This window comes from Aplysia californica, unplaced genomic scaffold, assembly GCF_000002075.1.
Source record: "Aplysia californica isolate F4 #8 unplaced genomic scaffold, AplCal3.0 scaffold00557, whole genome shotgun sequence".
In the NCBI taxonomy this organism is placed as follows: domain Eukaryota; kingdom Metazoa; phylum Mollusca; class Gastropoda; order Aplysiida; family Aplysiidae; genus Aplysia; species Aplysia californica.
Genome location: NW_004797827.1, coordinates 156,364 through 168,436, shown reverse-complemented (window position 1 = coordinate 168,436; position 12,073 = coordinate 156,364). Strand labels below are relative to the sequence as shown.

The 12,073-nt window shown below is 41.0% G+C and overlaps 1 protein-coding gene across 1 annotated transcript in view; it reads right to left on the bottom strand.

Moving 5' to 3' along the window:
• LOC101855048 overlaps positions 1–12,073 on the bottom strand; it is a gene marked incomplete at its 5' end in the record, with an annotated part of 126,015 nt that overhangs the window by 60,951 nt on the left and 52,991 nt on the right.

Here is a 12,073-nt window from a genome sequence, read left to right as displayed (position 1 = left end):
TGGGGTGAACATAGCTGTGTAGCGGGGGTGTGATGGGGTGAACATAGCTGTGTAGCGGGGGTGTGATGGGGTGAACATAGCTGTGTAGCGGGGGTGTGATGGGGTGAACATAGAGTGGACATGCACATACAAAGAAAAATGCAAGCAACTATTATTATACTGGCGATCAAAAGAAAGGTGCCACTTCTTGATACCACAAAATCTAGATCTCGTCTTTTGAGTCTTTCCGCCAGTCATGCGAGTAGTCTAGTACTAGATCTAGTAGTCTTTCAAAAAGTAGGTCATGTTACAAACACATTTGGATGCGTCAATCGGTGCTCACAGCACCATCAGTCAACAGTACAACAGTGGCCATTTTTTCCTGACAACGTGGCGGATTTTTTTCCAATCTTTGTTTTTTAAGTGAAATTTAGGTCTCTTTTTATTTGGTAAATGTTTTACGGCGCTCGCAACTGCATAAGGCCACATGAGCGCTCGGGACACATTAAACATTTTCAGTAGGTGGGAAAATTTTGAATTTTGCACGTTGGAAAAACTGTCGGGGAGTGTCCTAGTGTAGGCTACTGTCCTGGCAACAGCGGCAGCGAGCGAGAGCACGCCTGTGGCTTTCTTTCTCTGATATTGTGTGAGCCAACTAGAGTCTACTCTCTCTCTCAAGTGACAATGATGAAATGTTCTCCATGTGTTTTGTCGCTATTGTTGTTGTTGTTGTGTTTTTTTTTGGGGGGGGGGGGTGATAAACAAAGACCTACACTTTAAAAAAAAATCACCAGTAGATCTAGATCTATAATGAGTATAATGTTATTATTCCCCGCCACCACCACTAAGGAGTAAACCTAAACCATAGCAAGTCTCATACGTACTCCATCCAGGGATGTTCTGATCATGGAACTGAGTTTTTTCTTGGGACTCACGAAAGGAAAAGATTTTGCCGCAGTCTGGCGGATTTTCTTTGCCTTCAAACTCATGGTGAGAAAATGTGATAGTCCAAAAATCCCAAAGAGTTGAAACAGCAGGCCACGCACAAAACCCAGAAAACGAAGGGCACAAGAACTAAAAACAGATCACCACTCCATGTCTGTTCATCTTATAGCTTCCGAGGAAATGCTACCCTCAAGTTTGCCAAACTCTTTCATTGTATAGATCTATATAATACTGAAGGCATTGGTGACATTCCAAACAAAAGGCCATTCCAAGAAAAGGTTCTTCAAGAGTCATGCTCTTCTTAGCTCTTCAACGTGCGGAGTAGCGGACGGCCATCTTTCCTAGGCCCGCGCTTTTTCCATCAACAAACGTTGGTTTAACCTCTGCTGAGCTCCCTGCCCCAGGAACTAAACAACACCAACTGTGGTATGCATAAGCGACCGTAAGTGAAAAATGCAAATGATTCACTCGTATTTTCGCCCACTCTCTCCACCTGTGCCCCTGCAGATGACACTAGATGTCAGCTCTACACACACCGCGGTCGCGACAGCCTGCCCACGGGTTAGCCAGTGCTAGATAACTACATTCATTGTGTATTGTGTAGATCTAGATCTAGGGGCCTACCACTACTACCAGCAGACAGCGCAAGGCGCTCACAACACACGCACGGCTAGCTAGCAGTAGCAGCAGCTGACACTTCCACTCCTCACTGGACTAGACTTCATCACCTCTGTGACCGAATGCTAATTTTCCACACAAGTCACCGACATGAATACATCTCTCGGTGAGTACAACTTCTGGCTTGCCTGAGATAGACCTCTACGGTAGGCCTACCACACCACAGTAGCCTACAGTTTCTGTTAGCAGTGTCAAGTTGAAGCATCGTACAGATCTAGACCTAGATATCTAGAATGTAGATATCTAGAGTTATTAGTTGAAGTAAAAGCTGGGCTACGTCTCGCACTCACGTCAACATCCAAGTGTGTACACGACATTGTCTTATCATTGAGAATGTGCCATTATAACGTAAATGTATTATTGTATTATTTAATTAATACGATGGGAAGACCAAGTTTGTGAAATGTGCGATACATGTGCCTTTCAAGAAGTAGGCTAGGATCTAAGAGTATTTCTCCGGAAGCCCCCATCATAAACTGCTACAGGACAAAAAACCACTTGTAGCCTGTAGATATCCAGTGACACGAACACTAATGCTGGTGATTAAAGCCAGTGCTTATTTCACGGTTCACCGCACAACCATTGCCCACAACAGAGACGGTAGATCATTTCATTATACAATGCCAATAGACAGACAGTAACATTGCATTATGCATGCAGTGCCAACTGAGGCACAAATTACACACTTGGCCAAGGAAACGATGAAAGAAACCGGACAAAATGTTTGTCAAATTCCACTATTATAAATGGAAAACATCAGTTTAAGTTTAAGTATTTATGTAGTCTAGTTACTACGATTCCAATTTTATACTTTATCTGAACATCTTGAAAATGGAACAATGAATGTACTTTAATGCTTTCTGTATGTTGAAAACATTGAATGTACCTTCAAACTGTCGTCACTCGATTGAAACTCTTTCTTTAACTTTAAACAGGATAAATCCTTCGGTCATTCATTTTTGACAGAACTTTCATTACAAGTTCTTTTTTAAGTCCTTTTATTGCATACACATAAAGTCCCAAACAAACTTCCAAAGTCCCACATGCTCATCATACCCCCGTATGACTCTTAATGCAGTTGCGAGCGCCGTAGAGCTTTTACTAAATGAACAGACTTCCTTTTACTTAATTTTAGGCACCCATTATTAAAATAAAGGAAGACGCTAGCCGTACTAAATGACGGCTAGATAGCTGGGCTAGCCGTACTTATTCTTAATATGATGGCTAGACTGACCGTAAAAAAAATAGGCTTACTGAATTGTAAATATAAATTTTTAGTTTGCAGTACCTAAAGTATTTGTATTTGAGACGAAACCAGGTGCCTTTATGACAGTGTATGTATTTTAAACCTCCTGTTTTCTAATGTTAATAGGGCCTAAGATAAGTACGGCTAGACTTCTTGGCTAGCCGTACTTAAGGACGGCTAGACTGTCAGGCTAGCCGTACTTAATATTGATGGCTGAATTGTAAATGAAATTTTTAGTTTGCAATGCCTAAAGTATTTGTATTTCAGACAAAACAAAAAGGTGCCTTACTGACTTGCATGTATTTGAACCTGAATAATTACTAGATCTAGATCTAATGAGACCTGTGTACTTAACAGGTTTGAGTCGATAGGGCCAAACCTAGATCTAAGTACGGCTAGACTCTCAGGCTAGCCTTACTTAAGTACGGCTAGCCACTTCGTAAAATAAATTAAAACTGTCATGACTGGAACCCCCCCCCTGTGAGTGTCTAGGTCAAGAAGGTTGGGGGGGGGGGTGGTAAGTTCACTTTTACCCTCTAAACGGCATGCTTTAGACTTTAGATGTTGACTAGAGTCGTCAAACTTACAAAAAAAGGGCAACGGAAGAAAGAGATAGAGGATGAGATACAAACAAACTTTTCAAAGTAAACAAAGCAAGAGTATTGAGTATTTCAAAGAACAAACAAGGATTTTGAGCATATAAAATTGTAGGTTTGGATTGCTATAGAATATGTATTGTCACAAAATACTCTAGGATTATTTAGATTTAAGCCATTTGCTTTCAATTATAACACTTTTTTTTAAAGTGGCGTCTGCTTTTCAGTTAGGATTCAAAGTTGTTTGTATGGGATAACAGCTAAGAGGGATCCCTAAAGGAGAATTCAGTGACTGAAGGGTAAGTGAGTTACAGCTCACAATTCTGTCCAGTACAGGCCAAGTGCCTGGTTCAGTGGTCACAGCTTTCAGGTGGGTGGTCACTGACTGTGTCCTTGGGCAAAACACCAGAACCATAGTCAATAAACAGGGCGCTTCACACTGCCTGCCAGCAATACTGTGTATGCTTTGTCTATGTTCTACACCTTTGTCTATATTGGTGATAGTGGTGTCTGTATTATTCATCATTGTTGGATTATTCATTTATTTGTGTTTATTTATGTCATTACTTTATGTCATTATTTTATGTCAACAAGTTTCAAAAGGGGATCAAGTGGAATTCATTTTAAACATTCATATCTAAATTTATAGTGTGCTGTCAAAACCCGTTATACCGCCTACTTGTGACAAAACAACCCTTGTTAAACCTAAAATACATTACAAATCATGGCCAATGTTCTTTTTCATATTTTGCCCAACTTGTTTGGAATAGGCTTCCAAAAACTATCAGAGAAGCAGAAAATCTCGAAATTTTAAAGAAAAAACTAAAAAGCCTTTCTATTTTCATCATTTTTGATTAGACAGAATCCATCCAAGCTGTAGATTGTCGTGAGTTTGTATGTGTGTGTGTGGGAGTATGTGTGCACACGCGTATGTAATACTATGTGCCTATAAAATTGATTTGTAATTCCATAATATGTTTCATGTTAAGCGCATAGAGCATTGCATAAGTGGATATGCGCTATATAAATCCAATCAATTATTTTCTTTTTAAAATTTGGGACAAGCGTGATGGTGGCAGTACAGCGGGGCTGGCGGTACAACCAGGTTTTTATGTCCTCCATTAAATGGGTCTACATCTAGCACCGACTGTCCTCCGTTGATAGACCTGAATGTAGCACCTACTGTCCTCTGTTAAATAGGCCTGCATCTAGCACCTACTGTCCTCTGTCACATAGGCCTGCATCTAGCACCTACTGTCCTCTGTTAAATAGGCCTGCATGTAGCACCTACTGTCCTCTGTTGATAGGCCTGCATGTAGCACCTACTGTCCTCTGTTAAATAGGCCTGCATCTAGCACCGACTGTCCTCTGTTAAATAGGCCTGCATCTAGCACCTACTGTCCTCTGTTAAATAGGCCTGCATGTAGCACCTACTGTCCTCTGTTAAATAGGCCTGCATGTAGCACCTACTGTCCTCTGTTGATAGGCCTGCATGTAGCACCTACTGTCCTCTGTTAAATAGGCCTGCATGTAGCACCTACTGTCCTCTGTTGATAGGCCTGCATGTAGCACCTACTGTCCTCTGTTGATAGGCCTGCATGTAGCACCGACTGTCCAAAGTCAAGGGAACTTGTTAACCGAGCACTAAATGAATAAATGAGTTGTCTCCCTTCAATCTGTCACTCAGACTTGAGCGCGAGTCCTCACTAAATAAAAGCCCCACGGGCATTCGCCAGCCTGCAAATTATTGGGCTGATATCAGGCGCCGCCAGATATTTGGCCTGTGAGCCGAGATGGCGAGGTTCCTTTAAGGTTTTTCCAGGCAACTTAACAAATTAATTCTTTAAAAAAAATTTGTCATTGGGTTTATTGTCACATCAGTGTGTGGGCCAGCACAGAGCACTAGTTAGTGTGTCGTGTGTAGTTCTCTCTTCTCTCTGTCTGCTCTGTGTTTGAGTTTGTCTATCCAACAATGTGGAAGAGACAGCAGAATCCACTTAATCCACGCAGCCTGCAGCTCAATTCACAGAGAAAGGTAGTTCTTGGAGGAACAAAATACTTTCCAAAAGTTAAATTTGCTGCAATCCTGGCATTCTCAACTCTTTTTTTAGTATATAAATATATGCGCTTTACGGCGCTCGCCACTGCATGGTTCATATGAGTGCACAGGACACTAAACTTTTTCAGTTCGTAGGAAATTTTGAATTTTGCCTGGGTGGCAGCCGAAGCCTACACTTATCGATTTTGGACCGCAACAGGATCTTTAACTTGTACACGGGCCCTCCGATATTTTTTGCCCTTGTCCGAAAAAGGCTAGTTGTGTAGATCTTTCCTACCAGAGAAGATTAGGGGTGTGGCTGAAAGACAGCAGTAAGAAGGAGCCAAGGAGTAGCAGTAGAAAGGCTGCAGAAAGAGTCAGGAGCCCAGAGGAGGGGGCAAAGGAGGTGAGGGGGTGGGGGGCAGAAAGTGGAGACGAAAGCAGACGACAGAATATTGCCAGAGAGCAGGAAAGGAGGTGAGAGGAGACAATTTTAGAGAAGAAAATTTTTTCGGTCGCTACCCGGATTCGAACCCGGGACCTTTGAATGAGAGGCGAACACCTTAACCTCTAGGACACGAGAGCCCCCGAACTAAAACAGTTCAATGATAGAGTTTTCTATAAAACTATTATGACATCCATGATCTGTGTGTGCACATCATTGTCAAGTCAAAGGAAGGGTCCCTGAGAGCAAAACTGTCTCTTGCATTTTCAGATTTATATTTATATATGTTCCGCACAATTTACCGATCGCATAAATTGCGCGTCCATTTTAAGATTCCGCTGCGCGTTTTAACAATTGTAAAATTGCGCTGCGCGTTTCAAATATGGTATAATTGCGCGGCAATCTGTTGAAGATTGCGTTAATATTTTATATTTTTGAAATAAATGGAAGAAAAAAAATACACTTCCATCTATTCTTTTATTCACATCAAGGAACATTCACATACATTTTCAAAAGTGGAAAAAAATTTAATTTAAAATTAACATAAATATAAAACTGAAGAGCTCACAAGAAAGTAATATGTACTTTGTGAACTTTGAGTTTGATACCTGGCATTGTGTCATTTTAATTTTAATATTTTTACACTTTTGAAAATGTATGAGAATGTTCCTTGATCTGAGCAAAAGAATTCTGGAAGTGAATTTGTAAAAAATAAAAAATTCAAAAATATAAAATATTAACGCTATCTTCAGACAGCAGCGCAAATAATACCATCGTTAAAACGCGCAGCGCTATCTTAAGATGGCCGTGCAAGATTGGTAAAATGCGTGGAACATTTGCCTATAAATAGCACAACTTGCTCATTTTTGTCTGTTATTTTGTAAAAAATAATTTCAACTTTATCCTTCGCGAAGTAGGATTAGTTTTGGAGATAGATATATTTGATGATTTAATTATTATCCAACCTATGGTCAAACTTTGTTAGCGGTCTAAGGGGGTTTGACTAGATCACAATGAGAAGGCTTAACTGTGGAGTTGTGCTATTTCACATTTTTTATAAAGTCTGGGAGGTTGGGGGGGGGGGGGGGGGGGGGGGGCGCTGCTGTTCCTCCCCGGTCTTCCTCCTTCCCCCCCCCCCCCCAGCCCCACAATGGCAATTTCCCATTGTAACTTGATTTGATGTTGTGCAATCCCATGGAGATTTTCTTGAAAAAAAAAATTCAAGTGTAACCGTTTTCGTGGCAATAAAGATGCATGTTCAGCAGGCAAAAAACGGCAGTTTGATTTGTTAGCCCCCCTACCTAATACCAATAGAGTAATAGATCTGTAGTGCATTGGCATTGCTGCCTGCAGGTGTGAAAGTTACCTTTTGACCTGCAGCTTGCATTACAATACTCAAAGGTCCCCTAACAATACTCATACAGAATATAAATATAGATCTAGTAATTTACAATGTACTGGCTACATTACTAGATTTTAGATCTACATTCTAAAATTAACCTAGGCCGAAACTTTACAGTACAACACACACACCTTCAGTACGATTCAAACTGACTGAAAACATGGAATTCATGGAACCAGACCTTAATAAACTTCATTTAAAAAAAAAAAAAATAATACTAAAAACTCAAGCTGTCTGCTTCAAACTGATATTGCACAATATCCACTAGAGCACATTGATTTCTCGAGTCTTGATCGCACTGAATTGATCATTGACAGGAATCGACGAGTCATTGATTTACCAAGTACTCAACTAGACTAGAAGTTACACGTACTGTCCTTACCTTACCCCAAATATGCTGTGTGGTAATCCTCTCAATGCCACTCACGAACACGGAAATGCACAATCAAAGCTCGCGTATTTCACAGAGTCAGTCCAAGTTCCTTCCCATGCACAAACACAACATTGAGGGTCTGAATCAGTGAGAGGTCATGTTGTCACCACTGTGTGCTAACTCGATCTCTCGACGACCATCTTGCGAAAAAACTTACAAGGAGAAGGGCGGAGGGCTGTGGACATGTTTTGTTTCGTTATCCGACACACACACTTCCGCCTTCTGTTTTATAAAGACACGGACAAATTAGAGGGGCCTTCTCAAAGTAGGAAAAGAGTGACCGGGGGAGCTAGATTGAGATGTAAAAACAGCAATTACGCTGCAATTTTGTTGTACTGCGCCGTGAAATAAGCTCTTAGTTCTTGACAAGTTATGTCATAGAAAATACAATGTACTTTTGTCCCTGGCCACAAGAATGTTCCCTCAACAAACGATCTCATCTGTGTGGCAACATTGGGACTTTCCCCACCGAGAAAATCTGGCAATGTCCCGAAATGTCAACAACAGGAGTTTATTTACAGTTCCGGTTGTGCCTAGTGCTGGGGTTTGAGCGGTCTGAGGCGGAGATAAGACAGGCGACTAGTGCAGACAATTCCACGAAACTCTGACACTGAGATTATAATAACCCTTAAATCAGCAGTGATTTTGACCACTTTGTCTCAGAATGATCGTACCGTGTCCTTGTTGCTAGCCCACGGTAAGGAGCGAGAAGTGTAAAGAAAACAATGTATTGTATGGAAATCTAGATCTAGATCTAGATTCTAGATCTATATATCTAGTCTAGTAATGATAGATCTAGTATAGATATCTATATTTCGGCTTTGGTAGCCCCATGGCCATACTCATGCACAATACGATAACTATTGTGAATAGCCAAAATGTGACACTTTGCCCTGTCACACGTAATAATAAATATTGTTGAATGATGATTAGATTGACTCTTGAATGGAAGCCGAGACCGTCTTTGTCTCCTTTCCTACTTTGACTTTGTGCACGGCTCATTTTGTCCTCCTCTCCAAGGTATCAGCCCCACAAACTCCCCAGTGGGAATTTCCAACTGCGAGATGGCGCTCAGGGACAATCAGAACATACATGAGCTCTCATCTTATACTTTTTTATCTAACTATATCCAATGTCCTTTGATAATTTTCTCTTGATTTTCTTCTCCAGAGTAGTGGTTGGAATCATGGTTCGTATTGCAGTGATAGGCTCGGGACAGATGGGAGTCAAGATCGCAGGTACTTTTCTGTAATTCACATGATCTTATGCACACAGTAGAATTGTTCATGGGCTGGTATATCATGCCATGCTCATACTGTGCCGGAACAACATAGGGGGAACTGCTGCTTTTTCTGTCCTCATCCTTACTATTGGCATTTTTCTACTATCTTTTGTATGTTTGTCACTGTCATGTGACCCGCTATTTCCGGGATGCCTTGATAGTCGAAGTAGACTTTGTGCTGTTGAAGCTAGAGAGGTGAGCAGAGTAAGCCTGATTCCCTGTATATAAGGACTTCTATGTTGACATCCACCCCTTGGTGCTCATATGACCTTATAATGCAGTTGTGAGCGCAGTAAAACCTTACTAAAACTTTTAAAAACCTTTAATATCTGTAGTTTGTCTTTTTGATTCCACACTTCTTTCTTGATGGAGTGTTGAGAAGCTCCACATGTTGATGACAAGAGAACCTATCTATGCGTCGTGATATGATGTGTTGTGATGTGATGTGATGTGTTGTGATGTGATGTGATGTAATGTGTTGTGATGTGATGTGTTGTGTTGTGTTGTGATGTGATGTGGTGTGATGTGTTGTGTTGTGTTGTGATGTGATGTGAAATAGGAAGGAAGAACTTGAGGAGATAAATGTTGTTGTTGGTGTGTGGCAGCATGATCACTGAATCACACCCTGGGTGGTTGATGGGTGGTCTCATATGTCGTTTGCTCCATCTTTCTTATCAAACATCTGTCATCCTTATCTCTCTTCCTTTTTTCCTATCAAACATCTGTCGTCCTTATCTCTCTTCCTTCTTTCCTCAAACATCTGTCGTCCTTATCTCTCTTCCTTCTTTCCTATCAAACATCTGTCGTCTTTATCTCTCTTCCTTCTTTCCTATCAAATATTTATCGTCCTTATCTCTCCTCCTTCTTTCCTATCAAACACCTGTCGTCCTTATCTCTCCTCCTTCTTTCCTATCAAACATCTGTCATCCTTATCTCTCCTCCTTCTTTCCTATCAAACATCTGTCGTCTTTATCTCTCTTCCTTCTTTCCGATCAAACATCTGTCATCCTTATCTCTCCTCCTTTCTTATCAAATATCTGTCTTCCTTATCTCTCCTCCTTTCTTATCATTCATGTCTTCCTTATCTCTCCTCCTTTCTTATCATTCATGTTTTCCTTATCTCTCCTCCTTTCTTATCATATGTCTTCCTTATCTCTCCTCCTTTCTTATCATATGTCTTCCTTATCTCTCCTCCTTTCTTATCATTCATGTCTTCCTTATCTCTCCTCCTTTCTTATCATTCATGTTTTCCTTATCTCTCCTCCTTTCTTATCATATGTCTTCCTTATCTCTCCTCCTTTCTTATCATATGTCTTCCTTATCTCTCCTCCTTTCTTATCATTCATGTCTTCCGTATCTCTCCTCCTTTCTTATCATGTCTTCCTTATCTCTCCTCCTTTCTTATCATGTCTTCCTTATCTCTCCTCCTTTCTCATCATGTCTTCCTTATCTCTCCTCCTTTCTTATCAAACATAATAATGTCTTCCTTATCTCTCCTCCTTCCTTTCTTTGTATTTTGCTGTCTGGTAACACCTCTAAACTTCAGCACTTTTAATATCTAACCTCTATTTGTCTTACAAGTTCTGTAAAACTCTTACTCTTTGTAAAACAAAGTAAAACAATGATTCTTGACCAGCAGTGGTGTTAAAAAACTTCCCCATTCATGTGACAAATGTCCCTGTTTGTGTGACAAATGTCCCTGTTTGTGTGACAAATGTCCCTGTTTGTGTGACAGATGTCCCTGTTTGTGTGACAGATGTCCCTGTTTGTGTGACAGATGTCCCTGTTTGTGTGACAAATGTCCCTTGTAGTGTGACAAATGTCCCTGTTGGTGTGACAAATGTCCCATGTAGTGTGACAAATGTCCCCTGTAGTGTGACAAATGTCCCCTGTAGTGTGACAAATGTCCCCTGTTTGTGTGACAAATGTCCCCTGTAGTGTGACAAATGTCCCCTGTAGTGTGACAAATGTCCCCTGTTTGTGTGACAAATGTCTCCTGTAGTGTGACAAATGTCCCTGTTTGTGTGACAAATGTCTCCTGTAGTGTGACAAATGTCCCTGTTTGTGTGACAAATGTCCCTTGTAGTGTGACAATTCTACCATTTTGTTGGTTCCCCAGGAGAGCTTGCTTATCACGGGAATCGCGTGACAATCTTCGACAGGAACGTGGCTGCTCTGAACAAGGTGAAGGACATCCTGGAGGAGGATAAAAAACAGCTGTTTAAAGATGGACTCCTCCCGCAGAATAATTTTTTGGTTTGTTCCATTTCAGATTTTGGTGATGTGTTGTGTTTGGATGTCAGACACTTTGTTTGGTCTTTTTCAAAACAGCGTTCTGTGTAATTGCTGAAAGTGGAGAGTTTTTGCCCCAGTCCACAGTACCGCTATGACAGGTGAACTATGACAGTTTGGCTGGGGTGGGATTAGTTCAAAATGGAAAACTCTGAGGACATGATTTTAAGAAAAGTATGTGAGGAAAGAGCCTTGATCCTTTGGTCAGATGGGAGGGGGGGAGAGAGAGAGAGAGTGAAGGGGTTGGCAGTAAAAAACCCAATGAGAGACAGAGAGACAGACAGAGAGGGGGGGGGGGGAGGGGAAGCAGACAGTAGTTTTACCAACAGTAAAGGGATTATTATAAATTGCCTTATCTGAACAGTCAACCTGATTTTTTACTGGTTTGTACGAGGTCACAGTGACACAGTAAACTCCACAGGCAGTGTGCGCTGGGTAGAACATAACTGGTTCTGTACACCCATTCTGAGCTGTTTTCATTGACTGTCATGTCGTGTGATATAATGACATGTGTAACTGTCATGTTGTGTGATGTAATGACGTGTGTAACTGTCATGTTGTGTAACTGTCATGTCATGTGATATAATGACTTGTGTAACTGTCATGTTGTGTGATATAATGACATGTGTAACTGTCATGTCATGTGATATAATGACTTGTGTAACTGTCATGTTGTGTGATATAATGACATGTGTAACTGTCATGTCATGTGATATAATGACTTGTGTAACTGTCAT